Source organism: Polyodon spathula, chromosome 2 (assembly GCF_017654505.1).
Source record: "Polyodon spathula isolate WHYD16114869_AA chromosome 2, ASM1765450v1, whole genome shotgun sequence".
In the NCBI taxonomy this organism is placed as follows: domain Eukaryota; kingdom Metazoa; phylum Chordata; class Actinopteri; order Acipenseriformes; family Polyodontidae; genus Polyodon; species Polyodon spathula.
The window spans coordinates 50,174,522-50,202,288 of record NC_054535.1 but is presented as its reverse complement, the minus strand read 5'-3'; the positions used below and the strand labels follow the sequence as shown (position 1 = coordinate 50,202,288).

The window sequence follows — 27,767 nt, the reverse complement described above, 5'->3', positions numbered from 1 at the left end:
ACCCAAAACTATATAAAACATTTTGAGCAGCTTCTTATAGTGTTCAAACTATTTTGCTCTACTCTAAAAATGTGTCTTTTCTTAAACTATAATTCTATTGAGAAAGTTGCTCTCTAAGGGCACGTTATTCTAACGTCATGATGAGTGAAGTTTTATGAAGGTAAATGACCTTTATGCATCACCCATCACACTGTCATGTTAAACACTATTACTGGCACAATTAAAGAGATGGTAAGTTTTATGAATAGGGCCTGTGTCTTTTAAACTGCTGACTATAGTTTTAATTTTTTTTTTAAAAATCAAGCACTAAAAATGTCGTCCCATTTTTAAATACCCTGGAGAATTGTTCACCAGAAAGCAAGAAAACAAAAACACAACAAAGAAAACTGCCTTTGATATAAACCTTCAAAATCGTGGAATCCATATATCATAACAAACTGGGCAGAAGCGAACTACATTAGGTTATAATTCCAGCTCAGTGTTCTGGTGAATCCATCATAAACCCTTTAATGCAATTATAACCTTGTAATTCACTGTAGCTTATTTATTATTCTAGTTTTATTTTTTTATAGAAATTGTTATAGACTTTTCATGCTTTAAATGTTTTCCATGAGTTAAAGGTTTTTCCGTTGGGCCTATTACCACAAACATGAGATTGAAGAGTCATCTATATTTTAAAACTGACATTCCTGAAATGTAATCTCTCCAGACCTCTGCTTGTCCTTAATAGAAACCAATTGCATTATTCTGTTTTAATCACATGGGTTGGCTCTGGCCCCTCATGAGATGGTGTCAGTATTCTTATAGTTTTTCCCACTTTTTTTTAAGTTTTATAGGCGTCTAAAATGAGTGAGAATCACTTACAAGAAGTGATAACTGGCACATCTTAGTGAATTCATGAAATAAAGTACAATACTGTTGGTTTCCATAACAGTCCATTACATGCACATTTCTTTTTCACATGTACAGTCGATAGGATTCTTCCCCACATAGTGTCTCAAAGTGTCTTAAACATTTATTTGAAGGTTAAGCACCCAGAGAGACTTTAGGTCATCAAAAGTGAATTTTGACCTAAATCAAGTTGAACCAGCTTAAAGAGTCCTCTGAATGCATCAACGGGGATCTCATCCAAACCATTAGAGTCCAGTTGAAGTATCCGAAGGCTAACCAAAACTTTGAGGAGTAGCAGTGGACCCCCAGGGTTACCATTTTTCCAAAGGCGAGTTAAGTTATTGTGCTGCATCTTCAAGATTTTCAAGTGCTGTGGTCCACTGAACAGAGCCACATTAATGTTGGCTATGTTGTTGCTGTTGCTGAGGTCAAGCACCGTAAAGTTCTAGAGGGGCTGAAATGGAGAAGGACTCAAATCCAGAGTTCCAGCCAGTGTGCATCCAAGCATTTAAGTTGTTAGAGTAGGGCATAAAAAACTACTTAAAATTACTGAGCCCTCTAAAGTTTCAGTGTTTGAGTGATCACTTTACACCCCAGGTATAGCTTATTTAGATTTCTGAACCATGTGACTGTTCCGTTCTCCAGTTTTGAGATTCCAATTTCTGTCAGGTTAAGGAACACGAGAGGCGACTGGGTCAGAGACAGGAGTGTTTTATTGGTAACGGTTTTCGTGTTCATGGAACAGCTGCTGAAACGTACATATTTACAGCTTTTTAATCCAGAGAAGGGTTCCTCTGTGATGCCTCTGAAAACATTTCCGACCACTAGCAGATGTTCCAGGTTTATAACTAGGCTTGCTACTGATTATCGATTTTTTTTTCTTTTTTTACCAAATCAACAATTAATATCGACTTTTAATTTAGAAAGAATTTACCAGGATTTTTTCAATTTTTTATTTTTCAATTCAAGCAGAGAATGGGTAAAATCGACCTTTATGCTTTAAAACTTTTTATGCCATTAAGAAACGTCTCATTTAGGAAAGCCCCTTTATACTATTCAACATGCAAAAAAACATGGTTCCCAACATTTTAATTAAAATAACGTTTGTTCACAGCAGAGCTATACCATGTAAAGATAAAGAACCTACATAAATTAAAAAATTGTCTTAAATAAACCTTAGAAAATGCAGCATATAAAAGTGTATCACACAGACTTTTATACCATAAATTTCCAAGTAAAAATATGTATGGAACAAAACATTAGATGGCTGAACAGAACGAACTTGCACTTATTCTTCAGCACAGCTGGAGTCACTGGAAGGTAAGGCAGACGGGTTTGCTTTGTCTTGCCACGGAGACGTCGGTCAGGGGATTGTGCACAATACTCATTAAGTGTTTTCCTCTTGTGTCCCATTTCCAAATCAAACTAGTAACTGTTATTGTATACCTAGCAAAAGACTACCTACACCTTAACCTGCTAATTTCAAAAGTAGGCCTTGAATGTTTGAATGACAGGTGCTTGAGCTGGCAAATGAAAGTGCACAGTCGGTAAAGGTCATTTAATCGAATGAGAGCATTCTGGCCCTGTTTCAGTCAACGAGATCTGTCAGAACTGGGTGAAATGAAAGTGACATTTTTGTTCCTGGGTAGTAAGTGTTATTTCCTAATTGCTTATGCCTCAAAAGTAGAGAAAATGGCTATTATTCCCCACAAACTTTGCTTTTGTGACCAGGACAGTGATATTTTGAAATGTACCTATTTCCAATGAGAAAACTGTCTTTTTGTTCACATAAAGTCAGAAAAAAACATGAATCCAAATTAACATGTATTTATACTAAAGTAATACAAAAATGACTACAAAAGATTTCAAAGTCCAGTATATCCTGGTGGAAGCACTCGCTTTGCTCCTCCGAGCACGCTCCCATGTTCTCCTTGAATTTATCAAGATGAGCATCAAGGATATGGACTTTGAGGGACATCCTACGGCCCATTGTGCCGTAGTTCTTCACCAGAGTCCCAACCAGCTCCACATAGTTTTCGGCTTTGAGATTGCCCAGGAAGCCCCGAACCACTGCGACAAAGCTGTTCCAAGCTGCTTTCTCCTTACTAGTGAGCTTCTTGGGGAATTCATTGCACTCCAGGATCTTCTTTATCTGTGGTCCGACGAAGACACCGGCTTTGACCTTTGCCTCAGACAGCTTAGGGAAGAAGTCTTGAAGGTACTTGAAGGCTGCCGACTCCTTATCTAGAGCTCTGACAAATTGTTTCATAAGGCCCAATTTGATGTGCAGTGGTGGCATCAGCACCTTCCGGGAGTCCACCAGTGGCTCCCACTTGACGTTGTTGCTCCCCACAGAGAACTCGGTCCGCTGTGGCCAGTCCCGCCTGTGGTAGTGCGCCTTGGTGTCCCTGCTGTCCCAACGGCAAAGATAGCAGGGAAACTTGGTAAAACCACCTTGGAGACCCATCAGGAATGCCACCATTGCAGCCTCTTGATGCCATCTCAGAAAAATGCAGATATGTATCCACTTAGGCAGCTGGAACTAAACTGAACTGGTGGGCTTAAGGTCCCTGTATTTATACTACTATTTATATTACTGGAAAGTTCTAGAAAATTCTAGAAGTTACTCCAAGTTTACTCAGCACTGAATCTATCTGGAATGTTCTGGAAAATAGGTAAATTTCAAAATTTCACTGTCCTGGTCACAAAAGCAAAGTTTGTGGGGAATAATAGCAATTTTCTATACTTTTGAGGCATAAGCAATTAGGAAATAACACTTACTACCCAGGAACCAAAAAAAAAAAAAAAAAAAAAATTGTTGCACGGTGTTAATATCAAAAAGTAGCAAGCCTATTTATTAACCACTGAAAGGTGTTTTTTATGTTTTGTCAGGGATCTCTTAAGATTTAAGAATATCAGGGTTGGCAAGTTTGAAAATGTGTTTTTGGTTAAATGTGCAATGCTGTTCTCCTCAAGGGATAAATATTCTAATTTCTGAAGCCACTGAAATGGAAAGATCCAGAGCCGTAAGGTTAGATGTTTGAAGTCCTTAAAGGTGCTGTTCTGTATTTATGAAAGAGTTGTGTCCTGCAGTGAAAGGTTGCAGAGCTCAGTTCCTGACGGCTCATTACAGAGTTTGCTAATACAGAATCAGGTCTGATGTGATCCATTACTTGCCTGTACATTTGGCCAATGGAGTAGAAGCATCCTGGCTCAAACTGAAGAAGGGAGACACATTTAAGCTGGGGAAGTCACTACAAAGGTTCAGTCATCAAGCCACAAAATCAGGGATACACTCCATATTTTTTAATTATTAAACTGAACGCCAAAGGTTCTAATCGTTTAGGTATAAAATAAAGGAGTGGGTTAGTCATTCGGAAGTAGAATTCTCAATCTGTGCTCTAAATTATACATTGACACAATGATATCCCGTTTGAGCTGAAATATCTCTGTTCATAGAGGCCTTTGTGTATGGTCAAGTTCACAGCCTAGGTAGCTTCCTGCAGAAGTTGGCTTTTTATTCCAAGTAAGTTTTTCAAAATGTCAAAAAGAAAACAACCTTATATTTACAAAATGAAAAATAAATCACCTACCTGTTAAATACATGTTGTTGTTCACTTGTAGTTAGGAACTTTAGTTAGTAACAACCCAGTAGCTTACAAGGCACACTAATCAATATGTTCTTATCTATTAGGTTTGCCAGTTGTCTCCTGTTTGGTTTAGATTTTTTTTTTTTTTTCAAAAACTACTTTATTTGTTAGTAAATTAAAATAGATATCAAACAAACAAACAAAAAAAAAAAACAGAGTGTGTGCACTTTATATCTTGTTACTCCTTTCATCACATTACATAGTTGTGAGTACAAATTACTTGAATGATTTTACAATGCTTATGGTAATCTGCATAATGGCATATTTATTCATCTATTATGACAGAAGACTTGCCTGTTTCAATGGAAGGGAAGACAGTTCCAGCAGTTTCAGTAAGGTGTTGCTCCGACAGGAAAATTCATCATTTTTAAGCACAAAGATTTTGTTTCCTGACAGGATATGTTCCTGAAGACTTCACAGTTGTGGTTGGGTTCCCAGCTTAGCAGTTGTCAGGTCACTGTGAGACACAACCAATTTTCTGAAATTCTACAAAAAAAAAAACGTGATCAACAAAAAATATGCATCAAAAGTAAATGACTATGTAATTAAGTAGCTATTTATACATAACAACTGCTGGTCTTGTACTTCAAATGAAACCTCAATGGGGTGTTTCAGACTCTCCTTTTACACTATGTAACACAATTTTTGTTCCTAGGTAGTAAGTGTTATTTCCTAATTGCTCATGCCTCAAAAGTATAGAAAATGGCTATTATTCCCTACAAACTTTGCTTTTGTGACCAGGACAGTGATATTTTGAAATATCACTATTTCCAATGAGAACACAGGCGCTTTTCTGTCTTTTCGTTCACATAAAGTCAGAAAAAAACAACATATGAATCCAAATTAACATGCATTTATACAAAAGTAATACAAAAATGACTACAAAAGATTTAGAAGTGAGTAGTTTTTCGAGATTTACGTTTATACTGTAAATTTATAAGCATTGGTACATGGGATATAAACGGGTCTGTGTTTCACGTGTGTTTAAAAATGTATATTTATATTTAGGCACAAGGATTGCACAGCACTTCACGTCCAAGTAAAAAGTAATATATGAGCACAGGGAATTGCACTTTATTAATTCACGTGCAGTTGTACCGAGACTCCAATTGAATGATTGATTAGCAGTCGAGTCTCGGTACAGCTGCATAAAAGCAACATGTTTTCACCCACTCGTGGTTGGGTGTTCGGTGAGGAGAGAGAGAGAGAGAGAGAGAGAGAGAGAGAGAGAGAGAGAGAAAGAGTAATAATAGAGCGTATTATCAATTGCTATTGTGTGCTGGTGGGACCAGCACGATACTTGTTAGACTTGTTTATCTGCTCACCGTGTTTGTCTAGTATTGTCCGTTTTGTGTGTCTATTTATTTTGGCGTAAAGTGCCGTGTCCTGTTTTCTGTTTGTTTAAACCTTTTATTTTGCAATAAACCGGTGCATGCAAGCGTCCCCATCATTTCAATTCATCCGTCCTGTGTTTGTGTATTTTATTTCCTGGTCTGACGCCGCCCACTTCGGGCCGTCTTTGTGACAGGGACACAAAGAACATTACACTGACAGGAAACCAACATTTTTCAGAGATCAAGATCAGAATCTCTCAGAATGATGATGATGATGATGATGATGATTCGTAAAATCTCCAAAATCTCCAAAATGTAAAAAATAAGTCCAGAGAAGTCTCAGCTGGCTGACTTCATCTTTCAAAATACTGCTTGTTTTCTCAACTAACCATGTATAGAGTGACAGTTATAACACAACACGCTTGCCAACTGAAAGCTATAGTTTCAAATCTCTCGCACGCCAGTCCTATTTTTATATTTATATCATATGACAAATATATTTGTTGCAGGCAAATGTTTAATTTTAAAACAGAAATAAATGATTTAATATAAATTATATAGATGTCACAATAAGTGCATTCCCTAGTACATTTCCATGTTAACAAAACAAGTTGTAAAACTCATTAAACTCAGATGTCCTATATATATATATATATATATATATATATATATATTATATATATATATATATATATATATATATATATATTATAATATACATATGTGTGGATAAAAGTGCTTGGGGTCTGCAAAAATCTGAAAAAAACCCCAAAAATTGGGAGAAAGAGGAGACGGACAGTTTTACCAGGGTCCGACGTCGGACTGGAAAGGGAAAATTGTAATGTCGGACCTGGTCTGGACCTGGTGCAAAGGGTTCATCCGAACATCACTTTTCACCCCTGCATTTCATGGAGTACTGTAATCACACCACTAGCATCTAATTTCACTCACTGTCTTGTGTTTGTATTTTGTGTTTAGTGTTGGTGTGTGTAAAACCTGGACTTTTTGGTTGTGGGTCAAACCCCGAGATTATAAATACGAGTGAAACATGCTGCTGTATCACTCCCAACATTTGTTGTTTACTGGTGTTTGCCTTTGGGCTCTGGACGTTGTCATTTATTAATAAAACACCCTTGCACCTGAAAATTGTCACTGCACTCATCTGTATCTGCTCACCACTTTGCCACAGACAGGTATTGACTTTTTTTCTACAGTTCACCTATGAGTGTTGGGAACTACAAATTAAAAGTGAAAAGGAGCTTTTAGCTGATTTACTTTTGCTGCACCAATACCCTAAAAACACGTAAACTACCTTGCTCTTTGAAGTCTGGCTGATAACTTGGCGCAAGGAACTCCTTGATTTCCATGCATATCTTCAAATGCACTGTTAAATGCATTTATTTTTTAAGAGTCTGCAATTATGTTTTGTATTTTCTCCTGTCCCCAATTTGGTTTTGCAGAATCTCAGTACAGATCGTACCAATTTTAATACTGTAGCACTGGGTGAAATTGCTATCAGAAAAAAGAAGGCAGTCTTGACAACAGAGCACAGTTCAATAACCGACAGGCTCTTTATTTGCAGCAGCAGGTTCACAGCAAGTAACACAGCTCAGAGCACACGGTTCTCCGCTCTCAATAACACACCACACACACCTGATGTACCCTCTTTTATCCCCCCTCAGAACCAGACACAGAAAACACAAAGTTACCATGTGAGGCTTCGACCAATCAGCGTCCACTGACCTTTAACTAACAACAATGTAATAGATTATCACTTTCCTCACCCAATCAGTACAGATGCATGGGTTTCACATGAACAGCACAGTTGCCAAGTCTGCTTATTTTACAAAGTCGCTTTAATTGTTTGATTGTCGCGGGTTGTGTGATTGACTTGTATCAATGCATATGCACGTCATTAGAATTTTAGAATCCTATCCCCACCAGTTCAACTAAGAAAAACTAGAACTACTAAAAAATAAAGATGGCATTTGTATAAATACCCCCACTCCCCTCCCTCTGAAATGAGTTGGGCTTGTTTTGAAAGGCAGTGCCTTTTGTTTTCTCATGAGACTTGGCAACACTGGTGAACAGCACCTGGTGACCTCAGCACCCTGGTGTATGGTGCACGCAATCAAGCCTGGCAAATTAACAGTTCTGGAGTGCAATACAGCCAGAGACAAAGCCGTCCACCTGCACTGAGAGAGGTATTGCTGCAGAACGCAGACTCGCACAGCGTAGCTCTCACAGGCAGTTCACACAGGGTAGTGCTGCATGCACAATTGTTGTTACCGAGTTAAGTTCTTACCGGGACATGTTTATATAGCCCATTTAACGTTAATAATTCTAAGAAAAATTATGAATAGATTAATACATAATTAGGCAAACGCAGTGCAAGATTATGTGCTGATGTTACCTGCATTTAAAAAGTGCAGTGTTAACATGTCCCCTGTAGTAACTATTTCCCGGTGGCACAGTGGTTAACAGTGTGCAGGTGCAGGAATGCAGTGATAATCAATAAATGAACAGACAATAATAATCCAGGTTTTATTTGTACAATCCAAAGTCTGATGACAAACGGCAGTAAATAATAACAATGAGAACAGGCAATACAGTGGCGTGTATTGCTCTGTTGTTAATCCCCGGGTTGGTCCCATAATAATAATAGTCCTGTTCCTAAACACCCACACGTAACACAAAACACAAACACAAGTCCACAGTGAGTGCTATAGTGCTTGTGGTGTAATTACAGTTTATTCGTGAACAATGTGCTGTGATGTCCGGGTAAGTGCTGGCCTTTGGCGACAGCTCCGGATCGTGTTTCAGCCGTCTAATAACAACAAACACTATATTTAGACATGACAAAAACAAACAAAACACTCACGATAACACAGATTTTCCTTCCAGTTCAGCATAACCATACAAAGGAACAGATTACTTAGCTACGTCCCATTTTGTACCATCAATAATGACCCCTTGGTTAACTAGTGCAACCACGGCTGCCACATCATTTCCCTTCCGGGTCGATGATTTAGCGTACCGTATCTCTACCCCCTTTCTAGATGGCTGACTTTTGTCTAACCCTGGGAATGAATTCTCTGGCCATACGGTCCAGGGCACTCTGTTCCCTTTACACAGCACCCTCACAGGTCAGGAGAGAGATTTATCACCAAGAGAGTGACAGAAAGTTATATATACATATAAAATTACAGGTCATTTACTTTGTGATTTGTGCAGAAACCACAATGCCATGGATATACTAATACTAATACTAATAATAATAATAATAATAATAAATAAATAATAATAATAATAATAATAATAATGTCTACTTTTATACTGTTTCTGTCTGAAAAGTTTCTGGAATAGATCATAGTAATTAATCTACACAGAAACACAACAATGAAACACACAGAATATATTATTGTAGGATAAGTAATAAGTAAAATAATAAAAAATAAATCTATCTATCTATCCATCTATATATATATATATATATATATATATATATATATATATATATATATATATATATACACACACACACAGTGGCTTGCAAAAGTATTCAGACCCCTGACCAATTCTCTCATATTACCGAATTACAAATGGTACATTGAAATTTCGTTCTGTTTGATATTTTATTTTTAAACACTGAAACTCTGAATCAATAATTGCAAGGTGACATTGGTTTTATGTTGGGAAATATTTTTAAGAAAAATAAAGTTTGCACCGATGAAAGAGATTGCCCTAATGAGGACACAATTACCTTACCATTGGCCTCCACCTGTGAACCATTGAAGTTGCTATCACATTTTCTGGATAAAAACCCCACTGTAGAAGGATCATTGGTAAGGCTGTGAATCTGAAGGAAAATGAAGACCAAAGAGCATTCTACAGAAGTTAGAGATAAAGTAATACAAATGCATAGATTAGGGAAAGGGTACAAAATAATATCAAAGTATTTGGATATCCCAGTGAGCACAATTGGATCAATAATCAGGAAGTGGAACCTGCATCACACCATCCAGGCATTGCCAAGAAAAGGCCGTCCCTCAAAACAGCGCTCAAACAAGAAGGAGACTTGTGAGAGAAGCCACACAGAGACCAACCATCACTTTGAAGGAGCTACAGAGTTCAGTAGCTGGGAGTGGAGTAATGGTGCACCAGTCAACCATATCAAGAGCTTTGCATAACACTGGCCTGTATGGGAGGGTGGCAAGAAAGAAGTCGTTACTCAAAAAGTACAATCTGAAAGCACATCTGGAGTTTGCCAGAAAGCATGAAAGTGACCCAGCTGTGATGTGGGAAAAGGTTTTGTGGTCAGATGAGACCAAGATAGAACTTTTTGGCCAAAACTCAAAGTGATATGTGTGGCACACACCTAACACTGCCCATGCCTCAAGACACACCATTCCTACAGTGGTGGCAGCATCATGCTGTGGGGATACTTCTCATCAGCAGGGACTGGACATCTTGTTACAATTGAAGGAAGAATGGATGGAGCAAAATACAGGAAAATACTGCAAGAGAATCTGCTTCAGTCTGCTAAAAAACTGAAGCTTGGGAGGAAATTCACCTTTCAGCAGAACAATGATCCCAAGCACAAGGCCAAAGCAACATTGGCGTGGCTCAAGAACAAAAAGGTGAATGTCCTACAGTGGCCCAGTCAAAGTCCTGATCTCAATCCCATTGAGAATCTGTGGCACTATTTGAAAATTGCGGTCCACAAGCGTCGTACAACCAATCTGAACAACCTGGAGCAAATTTGCCAAGAAGAATGGGCCAAAATCACTCCGACACTGTGTGCAAACCTGGTATATACTTACCCCAAAAGACTTAAAGCTGTTATTGCAGCGAAAGGTGGCTCTACCAAATATTAATGTGTGGGGGTTGAATACTTATGCAAGCAAGATATTTCAGTTTTTTATTTTTCTTAAAGATATTTCCCAACATAAAACCAATGTCACCTTACAATAATTGATTTTGAGTAAGTGTTTAAAAAAAAAAAATCAAACAGAATGAAATTTCATGTACCATTTGTAATTCAATAATATGAGAGAATTGTTCAGGGGTCTGAATACTTTTGCAAGGCACTGTATATATATATATATATATATATATATATATATATATATATATATATATATATATATATATATATATCCAAGGCTATCATTGTAGCATGGCCAGGTCCTATTGTAGGTGAGTACCCAGGGTCTGGGAAGTACGGGGATGATTTCAGAGAATACAATGCAGATTAAAATGGCAAAGTCAGGTATATTTCTTTAAGAGTAGTACATTAAAAAGTTGAGGGCTATTTTAGCCCTAATTGCGCATTGTTTGACTTAAACCTTTTTGTTTTATTTGTTCATAGAACATTTTTTTATAGCATTTTTTTTATAGCAGCATCCCTTTTTTAGGATATCTTGAAACTCCCTCTCTACAGCAGTTATTGCATAGTGTAATATTTCATACTGGTAATGCTTGTCATTTAAGGTTTAAGCTAAGTGTTATATTACAGTACTGGGCATTCAAAGCTTTCAGTTTTTTCAGCTTCTTTGTTTATAGTGAATTGGTTATATTTTAGCAGTTGTTTTTTAAGGCTTATTTTGTATTCATAAATGTATAGTGTACCGATATGTATATATATTTTTAAGTATTTATTCTATTGGCACTCAAATTGTCTCAGTTTAATAAATGCGCATATGAGTAGGCTACCTGCACTTTCATCCCTGCAAGTTACAACAGTAATTGCTTTTTGAAATTAAAAATGGCCCTTTGATTGACCAGAGTAAGTATATATTACCAATCAACTGACATTCATTTTGTGTTATAGTTTTTTTAATGTAGCACATCAATTAACCATGTTTATGTAATATGGTTCTTAAGTGCTTTGCAGCTCTTTCTGGCACACCTAACAGTTGGGGATGTAGTTGTTTGGAGTGAGCATTTAAAGTCACAAAATTACTGTTATCTTAAAAATGAACAGTTCTCAATGAGTGCAAGAGAAAATGTGGATGTCGATTTGTAACAGTTTTCATCTCTCAATGTATTATGCAAACTTGTGATCTTAATTATGCAAATGGTTCTGAGAAACTGTGCTAATTGTAAACTTCAAAATTTAATTTGATTTACGAGACTAAATATAGTACATCTGCTGCTGAATTTAAGACTGTTGATACTTCAATTGAATTACATGGTAAAAGTAATCTCAGCACAAGGGCTGCATTTTGTTTAATTATACATGTAGATATTAACAATCAATGATGCTAAACACACACACACACAATTAACTATAATTGGAGAAATAAATTAAAAGTACAAACTTCATGCTGAACTGCAGTTGTGTCTGTGTTTGAGATGGATTATCTTTCAAGGTTCTTGACAAACCCTTCAGCACTATTTAAGAACTGCTCAACGTTTATAACTTTTCCTGAGTAATCCTACTACAAGTGGCATTCATGCATTATTCTCTAGATGTTTGAATGGATGGATACATCTAAATTTAAAATGTAAGTTTATCAACCGTTTCATAAAATGTAATATATGCTCGATCTTAGTGAAAATATTTTATTACGGTTATTGTTGGCTTTCTGGCGTGGAGAAAATGACAAGATCGCAAGAAACGTGTCAATCTTTGGAATTTGGCATGGAACCTAGGAGGAAGTACAAATAATCACAAACAGCACTGCAAAAAATACAGAATTTTCACGTCCTCTAAACAGATGCTTTGGCTTGTTTACATAAATAGACTTTCTCTTCCACACAAATGTTTTAGGAAACATAACTGAAATAAGGAAATTCAAGAAAGGTAAAAAATCTGTCTTGAGAAGTAATTATAAAGATTAAAATCAAGTATAAACTCCAGTCATTAGACTGCAATTTAGTATATATATATATATATATATATATATATATATATATATATATATATATATATATATATATATATATATATATACACACACACAGTGCCTTGCAAAAGTATTCAGACCCCTGACCAATTCTCTCATATTACTGAATTACAAATGGTACTTTGAAATTTCATTCTGTTTGATATATATATATATATATATATATATATATATATATATATATATATATATATATATATATATATATATATATAAAATATATAACTCAAAAACAATTATTGTTAAGAAAAATAAAAAACTGAAATATCTTGCTTGCATAAGTATTCAACCCCCCACACATTAATATTTGGTAGAGCCACCTTTCGCTGCAATAAAGCTTTAAGTCTTTTGGGGTAAGTATGTACCAGCTTTGCACACAGTGTCGGAGTGATTTTGGCCCATGGCAGATTTGCTCCAGGTTGTTCAGGTTGGTTGGCGACGCTTATGGACCGTATTTTCAAATAGTGCCTGTGATGAGCCACAGGGATTTCGGTCTGTGATTCAGCCTCCCGACAGTAGATGGCATCAAACCAACTCGGGACTTCCCTTACCAAGATCTCGTGACCATGGCAAAAGTCATCTTTTTGAGGGGCAGCACCTTGGTGAGGGGCGGAAGTATGAGTATGTAAATTCCAGCCACTGGAGTCAGTGAAGGATAAGGACACTTGTCAATTGGGGATTGGTTTTCCCCTGACTACAGAGGCGGGACATTACATACTAAAGGGAACGTACTACTGTGTTCGGGGTTGGTCCGAAAGTAAAATAGGAGGAGTAACGGGTGGAGGGAGAGACTGGTTTGGTGCAGCGGGATTTTTTGAAAACACTAACATTTCTTTTGTCTTTTTTTGTTTATGTATGGTTCGCCACGAAGACGGTTAAAGACGAGTTCTCACGATCTGTTTTGGATTTCACCCCTGCACTCCTTCCCTCACTCCGTTTTGTTTTCTTTTGTTATTTAATTATTTTGTTGTGTATAGATAATAAAAATAAATTATTTTATTTCTGTACACATAAATTACTGTCTGGACATTCCATTTAATACACTCTCGCCTCACAGTGCCACAGATTCTCAATGGGATTTAGATCAGGACTTTGACTGGGCCACTGTAGGACATTCAGCTTTTTGTTCTTGAGCCACTCCAATGTTGCTTTGGCCTTATGCTTAGGATCATTGACCTGCTGAAAGGCGAATTTCCTCCCAGGCTTTTTTAGCGGACTGAAGCAGATTCAAATAACGAAGATAGAATAACTAAAACAGAGGTCAGAGAACCACTGGCAAACTCAGACCACAACATGGTCTCATTTGAAGTGTTTTTTAAATCCCCAAAAGTAATGACTAAAGCTAAGGTTTACAATTTTAGAAAAGCAAACTATGAAGGTATGAAACAGAGACTAACAGAAGTAGATTGGAGTAAAATAAAGAAAACACCCACAGAAGAAGGATGGTTGTTCTTCAAAAATGTAGTACTAGAGGCGCAAAACAATTATATCCCTAAAGTAGACAAATCTAAATGTAAAACTAAATTGCCAAAATGGTTTAATAGATCAATTAAAAAAAATATTCAGCGAAAAAAGGCACTTTACAGAGCATTAAAAAAGAACCAAAAAGATAGTACGCAGAAAGAGTACACAGAACTGCACATGCAAGTCAAAAAGGAAGTTAGAAAGGCCAAGAGAGAAATAGAAATGAACATTGCTAAGGGAGCTAAAACTAATTACAAAATGTTTTTCCAATATTACAACAGCAAGCGAACATTCAAAGAGGAGATTAAATGTTTAAGAGATACAAATGACAAAATCGTAGATGAAGAAAAAAAATAGCAAATATATTAAATGATTACTTTTCACAAGTTTTTACAAAGGAAGATACTGACAACATGCCCCACATGTCATCCAGTTCCTATCCAGTTTTAAATAACTTTAGCATAACTGAGGCAGAAGTGTTAAAGGGACTAGGAGCTCTTAAAATAAACAAATCCCCTGGGCTGGATGAGATCCTCCCAGTAGTACTCAAAGAAATGAAAGAAGTAATTTACAAACCGCTAACCAAGATCATGCAGCAGTCTCTTGACACAGGGGTGGTACCGACAGACTGGAAAATCGCAAACGTAATACCGATCCACAAAAAGGGAAACAAAACTGAACCAGGTAACTACAGACCAGTAAGCCTGACTTCTATAATATGCAAACTTATGGAAACTATAATAAGATCCAAAATGGAAAATTACCTCTATGGTAACAGGGTCCTGGGAGACAGTCAACATGGTTTTAGGAAAGGGAGATCGTGTCTAACTAACTTGCTTGATTTTTTTGAGGATGCAACATCGATAATGGATAATTGCAAAGCATATGACATGGTTTATTTAGATTTCCAGAAAGCTTTTGACAAAGTCCCGCACAAAAGATTAATTCTCAAACTGAAAGCAGTTGGGATTCAAGGAAACACATGTACATGGATTAGGGAGTGGTTAACATGTAGAAAACAGAAAGTACTGATTAGAGGAAAAACCTCAGAATGGAGTGTGGTAACCAGCGGTGTACCACAGGGATCAGTATTAGGTCCTCTGCTATTCCTAATCTACATTAATGATTTAGATTCTGGTATAGTAAGCAAACTTGTTAAATTTGCAGACGACACAAAAGTAGGAGGAGTGGCAAACACTGTTGCAGCAGCAAAGGTCATTCAAAATGATCTAGACAAGATTCAGAACTGGGCAGACACATGGCAAATGACATTTAATAAAGAAAAGTGTAAGGTACTGCACGCAGGAAATAAAAATGTACATTATAAATATCATATGGGAGATACTGAAATTGGAGAAGGAATCTATGAAAAAGACCTAGGAGTTTTTGTTGACTCAGAAATGTCTTCATCTAGACAATGTGGGGAAGCTATAAAAAAGGCTAACAAGATGCTCGGATACATTGTGAAAAGTGTTGAATTTAAATCAAGGGAAGTAATGTTAAAACTGTACAATGCACTAGTAAGACCTCATCTTGAATATTGTGTGCTGTTCTGGTCACCTCGCTATAAAAAAGTTATTGCTGCTCTAGAAAGAGTGCAAAGAAGAGCGACCAGAATTATTCCGGGCTTAAAAGGCATGTCATATGCAGACAGGCTAAAAGAATTGAATCTGTTCAGTCTTGAACAAAGAAGACTACGTGGTGACCTAATGCAAGCATTCAAAATTCTAAAAGGTATTGACAGTGTTGACCCAAGGGACTTTTTCAGCCTGAAAAAAGAAAAAAAAAAAAAAAAAAAAGAAACAAGGACCAGGGGTCACAAATGGAGTTTAGACAAAGGGGCATTCAGAACACAAAATAGGAGACACTTTTTTACATAGAGAATTGTGAGGGTCTGAAATCAACTCCCCAGTAATGTTGTTGAAGCTGACACCCTGGGATCCTTCAAGAAGCTGCTTGATGAGATTTTGGGATCAATAAGCTACTAACAACCAAACGAGCAAGATGGGCCGAATGGCCTCCTCTCGTTTGTAAACTTTCTTATGTTCTTATGTTCTTATGATTCTCTTGCAGTATTTTCCTGTATTTTGCTCCATCCATTCTTCCTTCAATTGTAACAAGATGTCCAGTCCCTGCTGATGAGAAGTATCCCCACAGCATGATGCTGCCACCACCAGACTTCACTGTAGGGATGGTGTGTCTTGAGGCATGGGCAGTGTTAGGTTTGTGCCACACATAGCGCTTTGAGTTTTGGCCAGAAAGCTCTATCTTGGTCTCATCTGACCACAAAACCTTATCCCACATTGCAGCTGGGTCACTCTCATGCTTTCTGGCAACCTCCAGACATGCTTTCAGATGGTACTTTTTGAGTAACGGCTTCTTTCTTGCCTCCCTCCCATACAGGCCAGTGTTATGCAAAGCTCTTGATATGGTTGACTGGTGCACCATTACTCCACTCCCAGCCCCTGAACTCTGTAGCTCCTTCAAAGTGATTGTTGGCCTCTCTGTGGCTTCTCTCACAAGTCTCCTTGTTTGAGCGCTGTTTTGAGGGACGGCCTTTTCTTGGCAATGCCTGGATGGTGTGATGCATGTTCCACTTCCTGATTATTGATCCAACTGTGCTCATTGGGATATCCAAATACTTGGATATTATTTTGTACCCTTTCCCTAATCTATGCATTTGTATTATTTTATCTCTAACTTCTGTAGAATGCTCTTTGATCTAAATTTTCCTTCAGATTCACAGCCTTAAAAATGATCCTTCTACAGTGGAGTTTTCATCCAGAAAATGTGACAGCAACTTTAATGATTCACAGGTGGAGGCCATTGGTAAGGGCAATTTCGATCATCGGTGCAAACTGGGAGCTTCCACAGCACAGGGGTTGAATACTTACGCAAGCAAGATATTTCAGTTTTTTATTTTTCTTAAAAATATTTCCCAACATAAAACCAATGTCACCTTACAATAATTGATTCTGCATTTCAGTGTTTAAAAATAAAATATCAAACAGAATGAAATTTCAGTGTACCATTTGTAATTCGGTAATATGAGAGAATTGGTCAGGGGTCTGAATACTTTTGCAAGGCACTATATATATATATATATATATATATATATATATATATATATATATATATATATATATATATATATATATATATATATATATATATATATATATAATCTGTAATTAACTGGTATATCCAGTAGATGGCAGTTGTGTAATACTACCTGTTCAGTTAGCAACAGCAGGCCTCATTTTCTCATTTTTTGCAGTTTATACGATATTTAGAGTGCCTGCAGGTTTTCGTTTTTTGCTTGTTTATTTATTTTTTAACCATAACAAACTAGCACAGTACTTGACAGACTGATACACTTCCCATCACCACTCAGAGGCAAAATTCCAGGCTAATATTGTTTTAGCATGGATTCAGTCTCACATTCTCATTTATAAAATGAACTACACATATAGCAAGTCCACATGTTTAGATCTCATATACAGCAGTTACTGTTCGACCCTCTAGTATGTATATTGATTATTGTAAGACCTTCCTCTTGATGGAATTTTTTTTATTATTATTTTTAAGATCTTAATTTTATCTTAATTTATGTCTACTGATAGTTATTCTCCTTGGCTGGGGATGACTATAAGATAATGTTTGTTAAAGTAAAGGTAGGCAATCCATTTTATTACCTTTTAGCTTAATTAGATAGGTCACATGATCTAAATGCAAGTTGTCCATTAGTACAAGCACAACCAAGCAAGTGGAGGGACAACAACGACATAATTGGACATTCTAAATTGTGGAGAAACCTACCTGAGCAGGAATTCAAACAGTGGTTCCTAATCTGTAAATCCCTGGAACATGAAATCGCAGACCACATTTTAAGACAAAAAATATTTGTTTAAAGTGTTTCTATGAGAGGCACCATTTTTAGAAAATTGAGCTTGTTATACAGGTTGCAATGTGAAGCTCTAACCATACACCACATAAAGTGTTTTTTTTAAATACATCACATCAATCCTAATTAAATGCTGAGCACATCGGTGAGCACATAAACATAAAATGAGTACTTGTGATATATAATAATATAGTCAGGTGGAAGAGTCTTTTGGCGACCCTTGCCCTCATCTGTCAGGTAATTGTGTAATGGTTTTTATACTTTCAAGGGTGAGGGAGCAGGGGTGTGGCGCAATTCTAAAATAATTTGACCTTCATTGTGACACATCACAGAACTGCAAAGAAAAGTGAGGCCAGTATAGTAACCTGATGCTGGATTTCTTAAAACAATCTAGCAATGCTAAGAATGCTTTAGAACTTTAAAGAAAAAGATTCAAGCAATCAGCATATTTCAGACATGACAAGATATACAATTTAATGGGAAATGCAGTCCACTTCAAGATTTAGTAACCTGAGTTCTGTGCAGAGTAAGTCTGCTATACAACCCCCCCCCCCCTTATTAAAATAAAAGGGGGGAAACTGAAAAGTTGCTGACATTCCTGTAATACGAGGAAGCTGAAATACATGTTCACTTAAATAGATTAAATAGATTTTAACCTTGAGTTGCTGGGGCCAGGTCAAAATGACTCACACAAGTACGTGCAGTGGTTAAGGTTTAATGTGGATATATTGTACTCTGTGTACAGTTACACCACCAATATTTACAAATGATTGAGCTTCTTTAAACATGGAGTAAAAATACTTTGCACGTCTATTTTATGCATTGTATTTCACAATATAAGCAATCTCTATATTGGAAACACTATTGATCATTATTTCTCTGCTTAGGGATACTAATGACCTTGTCATTTGTCAACATCCATGACAGTACATGCTCAACACTAGCAGCAATTTTAATGTTTTTATTTATTAAGTCTCTTTGGTGTCTATTTTACTTGTTGTTTAAAGAATGTGCTGAATAATTGTATTGCATGATTTCACAGTAGATCATTTCAATACCTAACCTTATTGTTTTGGTTAAATACCACATTACGTCTGCAAGGACTTACTATTTTATGGTACTAATATACATTTGTATACTATTATACAGTACTAATGACCTCTATTAGTTGTCGTTATTATCATTAATGTTGGTTAATAACAACTGAGGAGCACATCAATGACATATGTCTCTTTGCATGCCTAAAACTCTATAACAAAAGCCTCAGTATCAGCCAAGGAAACAGATCAGACATGATAGATCGCCACCAGACCGTGGCAGAGTTCCTCTCGCTGTACACATATAGTAATGTATTTGTTGATGACTGGATCTGAACCGGTATGCCATTATTTGGCTCTATGCCTGGTTGTCTTCCTGCTAAAGCTCCAAACACTGTCACTCCAGGTTGGTAGTGATGGTGCCTGCTTTTGACAGTGGTGCTTTGTCCTGGTCCGAGTACCAGCCCTTGGTCCAAACTTCAAACAGGGCCCCACCTCAATTAACAGCTGCATGCTTTTGCTCAAACCTCTAGCTATGCTGCTGGACAATGGTAAATAGTGACACATACTCCCAGTGTTCTTGGTTATTAAACTAGAATGCAACCACATATTTGGGCACTTCAAGAGGATGCTTATGCACAGCATAACATTTCTCCTGTAATGACATTCACCCTGGAAAGCTTAGAGAGGGGTTGGTGCTGTTGCCATGTGTTATTAACATGTATTTCCTTATTTCAATGATACTGTAAATGTCACTGCAGCAACTTGCTTTAATATGCTTCTAATACTGCATTTTTTTTTAAATATTTGAATGTACATCATTTTGTAAGATCAGTACAAGGAATGCAGCCTTTTCTAGAGGGGGATGTGCAAGGTTCAAAGCTGAGGGTTTGTAAGCTGCTTGCAGAACAATAAGATGGAAATTCCTTTAATGGGACATTATTGCTGAAATACAGTTTAAGAAGTAAGGCTTTAGAAAAAAGAATGGGAAGAGAAAAGCTGTGTTTCCCAAGAGGACTGAAGCATTTAGTTTTTCGAGGCTCATTTGCATGTTTACCTCCTGCACTGTGCTAACCCGATGAGAAAATCTTGCCCAGCATCTCTCTTATTGGTAAATGTTAAACCTCAAAGCAAGGTCAATAGGCTAATAAGTTCCTTGCTTTCAGGGATCAGTTGAAATGCTAATGTTCCATTTAACCTTGTTTGACTGCCTCTCATGTTGTCTGATTTCATTTTGTAGTGTACCATTTTTTAATTTAACACTTGACAATTTGAATTAGTTTTCAATGGTGCAACGTTTTCCCACAATTTGTTCAGCAAGAAAATATGGATGGTACAAGAAACAACTTCAGGTACAGTAGATGCAGGACCATTTTGAAGCAAGTGAAATTGCAAACCACTAAGCTAATGAAACTGGCATGAAACTACTCAGTACAATAGGCAACTATCCATGCATGGATTTAAGCTGTTTCTTTCTGTTCTAACGTATTTGTTTTATGATGTTCAAAAATGTCCCTAAAAAAACTTAAAGGGACTTCTAAGTTGGTTCTTGCTAGTTAAACAAACACACAACATGAACATTGTTATTTTCTTATGATGTTTGATTGATTAGGCAATCGAATAGCAATGTGATTTATACTCACTCCAGATAATATGCACCCTAACCCTAATGCATAGCAATAATATTTTATCCATAGCGATCTTCATCCAAGAGGCTCCTGTACTGTATATCTATGTGAGTGTGCACTTATTCTCGGAACCAGGCACATGCATAGATTGCATTTAATAAGTAATTTTCTTTTTACAGAATACAGCTTATAGCTCAGTGTTTCCAAGCGTTTAGTTGCATAATTACTCCAAAAAAGAACAGGTCAGTTTTAACTGTTGAAATTGAATTATTCTCATTTACAAAAAAACATGATGAATAAGAAGTAGAAAACATTTTTATTTAAATAAAATCCCATTACCTTTTTCTTTTTGTGACAGAGTGTGTCAGAGTGGTTGCAGTGACATCATGAACCTGCAAGAAGCAACACAAAAACAAAAAAGGGCGGGGCAAAACTGAAGCACAACGGCACTCAGCGCTTTATTAAATAATAAAACAAAAGATTTAACAAAACACCAAACAAAAGGGCACAAGGACCAAACAAACAAACAAACACTAAACAAGTAGTACGCTGATTGCAAACCGGCATACGTAGCAGTTGTTTCTTTGTTTTCTGTTTTTTTCCACAGACTTACGTGTCTTGTCTGACACTCTTCGTCTAATAAGCCAGGAGTGCGTCTTTTTATAGTCTGTGGCTGGAGCCTTAATTACCTGATTTGATACAATAATTACTTTAAGGCTCCAGCCACATTCCCACAAGGGTACTAGGGAAGGGGTTTTAACCCCATCCCCACAGACTACACATTATAAGAACGGCTTTTTCACCGGTCTCAAACAGTAAATACAGACGACTTTGTCCACCTGCATATAACACAATATAATAATAATAATAATAATAATAAATAATAATAATAATAATAATAATAATAATACAAAACATACATGAATAAATACAAAGGGGTGAGAGAATGGTGATAAAGCTCTCTCCTGACCTGTGATGAAGCTGTGTAAAGGGAACAGAGTGCCCTGGATTGGATGGCCACACAATTTGTTCCCAGGGTTAGAAGGAAGTTGGTCATCTAGAAAGGGGGCGAAGCTACGATACACTAAATCATCGACCTGGAAGGGAAACGACATGACAGCCACGGATTGGAGAAGCGGATGCACTAGTTAACCAAGGGGTCATGATTGACGATACAAAAAGGGGGCGTAGCGAAGTGATCTGCTCCTTGTTCTGGTTAAAGCTGAAATGGAAGGCAGCTGTGAATTATTATTATGAGTGTTTTGTTTATTTGTTATCGTGACTAAACAATATACTGTTTGTTATTATTAGACAGCTGAAACACGATCCGGTGCTGTCGCTAACAGCCAGCACTTATCCAGTCTACACTGCACCATTGTTCACGATAAACTGTATTTGCACCATGAGCACCAAATCACCACTGTGGGCTTGTGTTTGTGTTTGTGTTTTGTGTTATGTGTTGGTGTTTAAGATCGGGACTATTCTTTCAGGACCAACCCCTGGATTAAAACAGTACAATACATGCCGCTCTATTGCCTGTTCTCACTGTTATTGTTTACTGCCATTTTGTCGTCAGACTTTGGAATTACAAATAAAATAGCTCTGTACCTGGATTATCGTTGTCTGTCTGTTCATTGATCACTAGGTGCATCAATAACTAGGTTAACCACTTTGCCACATTTTTTCAAAATATAAGGCTGTAGAAACAGGGAGAAATGGAACCAGTCAGTGTCAGTACTACTTCAGGAAATGGTTCATTGTGCACTGCATGTGGGCTTCTCTCCAGATATACAATTCTATTTTATGTATTTCCCGATGAATGACAACCATTATTATCTACCAGTATGTGTCCTAATTGAATGCACTTGCACAACTGTTTCTCTGCAGCTGTTTTGTTTTTTATATGGGGATAAAGATGCTGCTTTTCCGATGAGATGTTAACCCAATGTCTTGCCTGATTAGTTAAGGTTAAGTGATCCCACGGCACTGACTGATGAGCTGTAGATGGGCTGACATAGCACAGAATCCAAGAAGCTGGTTTTCCAGTATCGAATTGGGAAAATCTTCTTTGGAAATACAAATACACTACCCTCCAGCACATGGTTAGGATGCATGGTGTATTGGGACAGTATTAGTACACATCCCAGTGGTACACACATGCAAATACTAGGATGGACTTTTGTATGAGAATACTGCTATACAGTATGTGGGATAACTGCATTGCGTGTGGGACTATTTTAGAAAATAGTTGAAGAAATAGAAGAAAATATATCAAATTCATCCACTCCTCTTTATTAAGTTTAAGGTAGCCTAGCTTTAAGACTAGTTAAATATGTTCCACTTTAATGTTTTGTCTTTCTGGCTAGCTATTCTAAGCAAAAACAAAAAAGAATTTCAGGCAAGGAAAATTCAGTACATGCCCTTGTTTCAACTCTATAAATAAATTTGTTTCCCATTATTGATTAAAATAAAGCTGACCGGCACTGGCAAGCTTAGTTTTAGTTAGTGGGTCAGATAGACAAAGAGGTTTTTTTTTTAAACATGGGTTTTAAAGGTGCACAGGTCAAGGTCATCTACCACACAATACAGCAGGGGGGCTGTAAAGCTATTAGAAAACGATTTATTTCTTTATTTTAACTTTAAAACCTATATTTACCTTGAACTTCTGATATTTCGCCATCCACTGAGGAAAATAGCCCTAAACATAATTATAATATAAAAACGACATACACGTAGAGAAAATGTGATTATTATTATTTAAATTAGTATTATTTAGCTAACATTTATTTATTGGGGTCTTACTCTTTCTTAGTATAATTTATCTGGCCATGTACAATTGTTGAGTAGTCCGTGTAGTATTGAGTCTGACTCGAAACTTCATTCAAGATGGCAGGCAGTGGGTTGGCTGGTGCGGAAAGAACTGAAACAGGGTTGGCAGTTTGACTGGCTGCTTTTTGAGGCAGGGTGTTGTTTGGCTCCAGTTGATGACATAATTGTAGACCAATCATGTATTTCCTGTTGATTTGCTGTCCAGTAGCTGCGAATTGAGCCTTCATTACGGTGTCCTGTCACAGACATGATTTTGCTTGTCTTTAGACCAGTTGTCAGAAAGTATGTTAAAGTAGCTTTTTATGTTATCAGATTAGTTGTAGATTAGAATGTTAAGGGAAAAAGCCAGTATGCGCGGATTGATCTAAAATTTAATTCACAGTTGAATTAAATAAATTAAAAGTTCCAGCGGGCATCTATGCAAAATAGAAGCCTGTTAGAGCTGGAAGCTGATTGGCTGTTCACACTCAATTGTTTTCTAATATAATTTTGTTTAATAAAATATGGTCTCAGACTGTATCAAGTGAGTTGTATAAATCAGACGTCATTAAGGAGATCGTTCAATTCATTTGACGTAGGGAACTATGATTTTATATAAGACGTAACACAGGATATATATATATATATATATATATATATATATATATATATATATATATATATATATATAGATATCAATAATAAACGCGTTAGGTACCCTGTCATATATGAATATATATCATATTGGTCGTACAACGACTGTCAATAGACTTTTAGTTGAACCTTTCCAAGCATGAGTGATTATTTTATACTGAAGCAAACATACGGAACAAATGTTATGTTTAGCTTTCAGATAACTAATCAGATTGTTGCCTGAATTGGCTTCAGATCCCATGGTAAAACTGTTTAAAATGTTAAGCTTATTTATTAATATTGCATATATATATATAAATAGTGTAACAAAATACTCTGAAACAGGGGTCAAAAGTTTGGCGCAGTGAAGCCGTCAGGACTGAAGAGATGCCATAGCTGGTGGCTCCGTGGGAGAGCCCCTGATGATAAGTATTGAAAGGTCATGTTGAAAGTGATATAGCCATGATTTAGAGGTAGAATTAATCCCCAGGGGCACAGCTACACTTACATCTTTGTTAAACATGTTTCAGAGGCTTGTAAATGTAAAGGAAAGTTTAGAAAAACTGGGTTTTAGCTAAAAGCTTGGGTATTTTTTTTGGAGATACAGAGCATCTGCTTTAGTATCGTTACCAAGCAAGTTATATAATTTTAGCTTAAATAATTAAGTAACACAATCAAAATAATGTCCTTGGAAAGGTGACAAGGGAGTTGGGATACTTTTCAAATATTGTAATCAAGGTGAAATTAAATGGATAAATATGCATGGGTGTAATAGCATGTATAGTATGATGAAGCACCCCTTTTTTAAATAAAGGAAGAAAGGCTTTCTTCTTTTTGTATATGTTTAAAAGGTCTAATTACTAAGAGCGATTGCATTCTTCATCTACTATTCCCTGATGTGATTAACACATCATTTGAAAGGATATAATGTTGTGACAGCAATATTCACTAACTGCAGAAGGGTATGGTGTGAGGTTAATCAGGGTTACATTTCAAGTTGATTCTCTTTTCTCAGGTTACAAAATGTTTTAACTTCAAGTGCCTGCTATGACTTACAGCCAAGAAATCTACTGAAAGACTTAAATAAAACTTGTTTTAACAAAGGTTTAAAAAACATGTTGCTTTCTTATAATTTTCCTGTAAATATGTACATTTGGGTGAAATCCATTTATTCTTCCACAACACTACACTTTGAGGATCATTTTTCACTTGAGCAAAAGCTTAGCAAATCTGTCTCCTTAAAGTAAATATTGCTGGGTTGTCCTTTTCTGAGATGTAATATTTAGTCTCTATTTGCTGTTTGAACATTAAGTGTTATCTATCTCCAAGAAATACAATTACTAATATATCGCTATTGTAGAAGCATTTGTTTTAAGTTACATTTTAAATAGCACTTTGATGTAGTCATTTTTTGGATATATATATATATATATATATATATATATATATATATATATATATATATATATAGTATTTTAAGGTCATTATTATTATGGAGATTATTCGCTATACATGCAAGTAGATTTTATTTGAAATACAGTATATTAAGTTGTAACATTTTCTTCTTCACTTACAAGCTAAACTATACTGGGCACTATGATTTTATGTAGCCTACACTTTAGGTATTCTATTTCTTCAAGTGGTTAATTGTGTGAATATTTTCTTTTAAATTTAATTACTATTTGTGGTTTACACAATCAGTGCCACGTCTAGGCAGCTTTGACTTGGTCCGGGATCATTTTAATATATTAAAAAATATAAATATGATAATTATTCTTAATATGTAAACCATAGAGATGGAATAATAGCGTGGTTTAGTTTTCATGACTGACATGACATTACCAGTACAGGTATGTCTTGTCAAAAATGTCCTTTCCTGTTGGGCATAATTATTTATTCTTATCTGTTCTCAATATACCATAGGCAAATATATAAAAATTGTAATACTGCAGAAGTATATGTACAATAGTAAAAAAAATCTTGATATCAGTATTTACCCCTGGGGCCATGCATTTGAAATTTTTTTTTGTAATTATCTATAGTAATTGTAGTCTTCCTGTCCAACTCCAAGATTGGTATTCATTTTAAACAACATGACATTAAATTAAAACTATGTGCATTTTTTTAAAGGATTGAACAACGATAGCATCCATATTCCTTTTCCTGTGCTGTTTTCTGATTATTTTGAATCCCTTGGCAAACATTGCTATTGATAACACTGAAAATACCATGCAAATAGTTTAATTTTTTTAGGTTCTGAGGCTGAAAATGTGTTTACTTTGCAAGGGCAGGGTCATGTATTATCGTTTTAATGTTCAAACTGTTTCCAAAAAGCAGAGCAATGCATCAGAGTAAGGGAAAACATGATGATAGACTTTTTTTTTTTTTTTTTTGTCAAAACATCTGACCTGAAATTGTTCCCTTTAATTATTTACTGTGTTTGCATTATGTTCAGTTTGTACACATCTAAGATATTTTTCAGTTTGTAGCATTTTCTTATGCTTGAAGTAATTGACAGCGAGCTGTCTGTATAAACACAGCTCAAGTATTTATCTGCACAACTATTAAACACAATAAGTGAGATTCTAGTTTGATTGGCCTTGTCTTGAACACATTGGGGGAAACCATCCCTACCATTAACATTAGCTCCAATGTCTCCTTTTTTGTGAACTATGCAGAATCCTGTGCCCGTATCAAATTGAATCAGTAGGAGCTCTTTCTTTAACAGTCCCGCTGCATCACTACCACAGATGGCCATGCTCCAGGGAACGGTCTGATATCTTGCATCACAAATACAGTATTACTGCACTTTGTTCCAGAAGTGCATACGATTAATAAAATAAAATAGAAACTGTGTGAGACATGCTTCAGAAATCCATTATTTATATCAGTATGTTATACCAGTAAGTAAAAAAAGCTGATGTAGATGGTTCACCATTGCATTAAAGTGCATTGAAGATTGAAAGGAGGATTTAAAGGATGACTTTCAGAGAGACCTCAGACAGCTGCTAATCTTTTGATGGGGATTGTTTTGTGGAGGACTGTTTAATCTCAATGAATAAACCTGTAGACATATTATCAGGCACAGTACAACATACTATATAGTTGTACTTGTTGTGAGGAAGGGTCTTGTTCAGGGTAGCAGACAAGTGACGCCAAACAAGAAGGTGAAAATGGATATTGCCTTATATGAATATTGCTATTCTGGATAGCTAGATAATCCCATTACACTACAGAGAGTACATAAATATAGTGCTGGGACAAATATTTAAATATTCAAATAAACACTGGTGGAAATGTATTTGGTGGCACAAAATAACATGTTGGTATTCATTCATATAACATAATGACTATCAATAAAGTAAATCAATGCCTAAATGTCATCTGAAATAAATTACAGACATTTGTTGTTGTTACCAAACTCTGAACCAAATCTTTAGCTTCACAGTTCTGAACCAGAGCTAAAGGTGGTGTCCTCTTCTCATATAGTACCCAGTGAGGAGACAT

General features: G+C 36.3%; 1 pseudogene; it reads right to left on the bottom strand.

The window, feature by feature from the left end:
* Positions 1 to 938: 938 nt before the first annotated feature.
* LOC121326729 lies at positions 939 to 27,767 on the bottom strand (annotated as a pseudogene).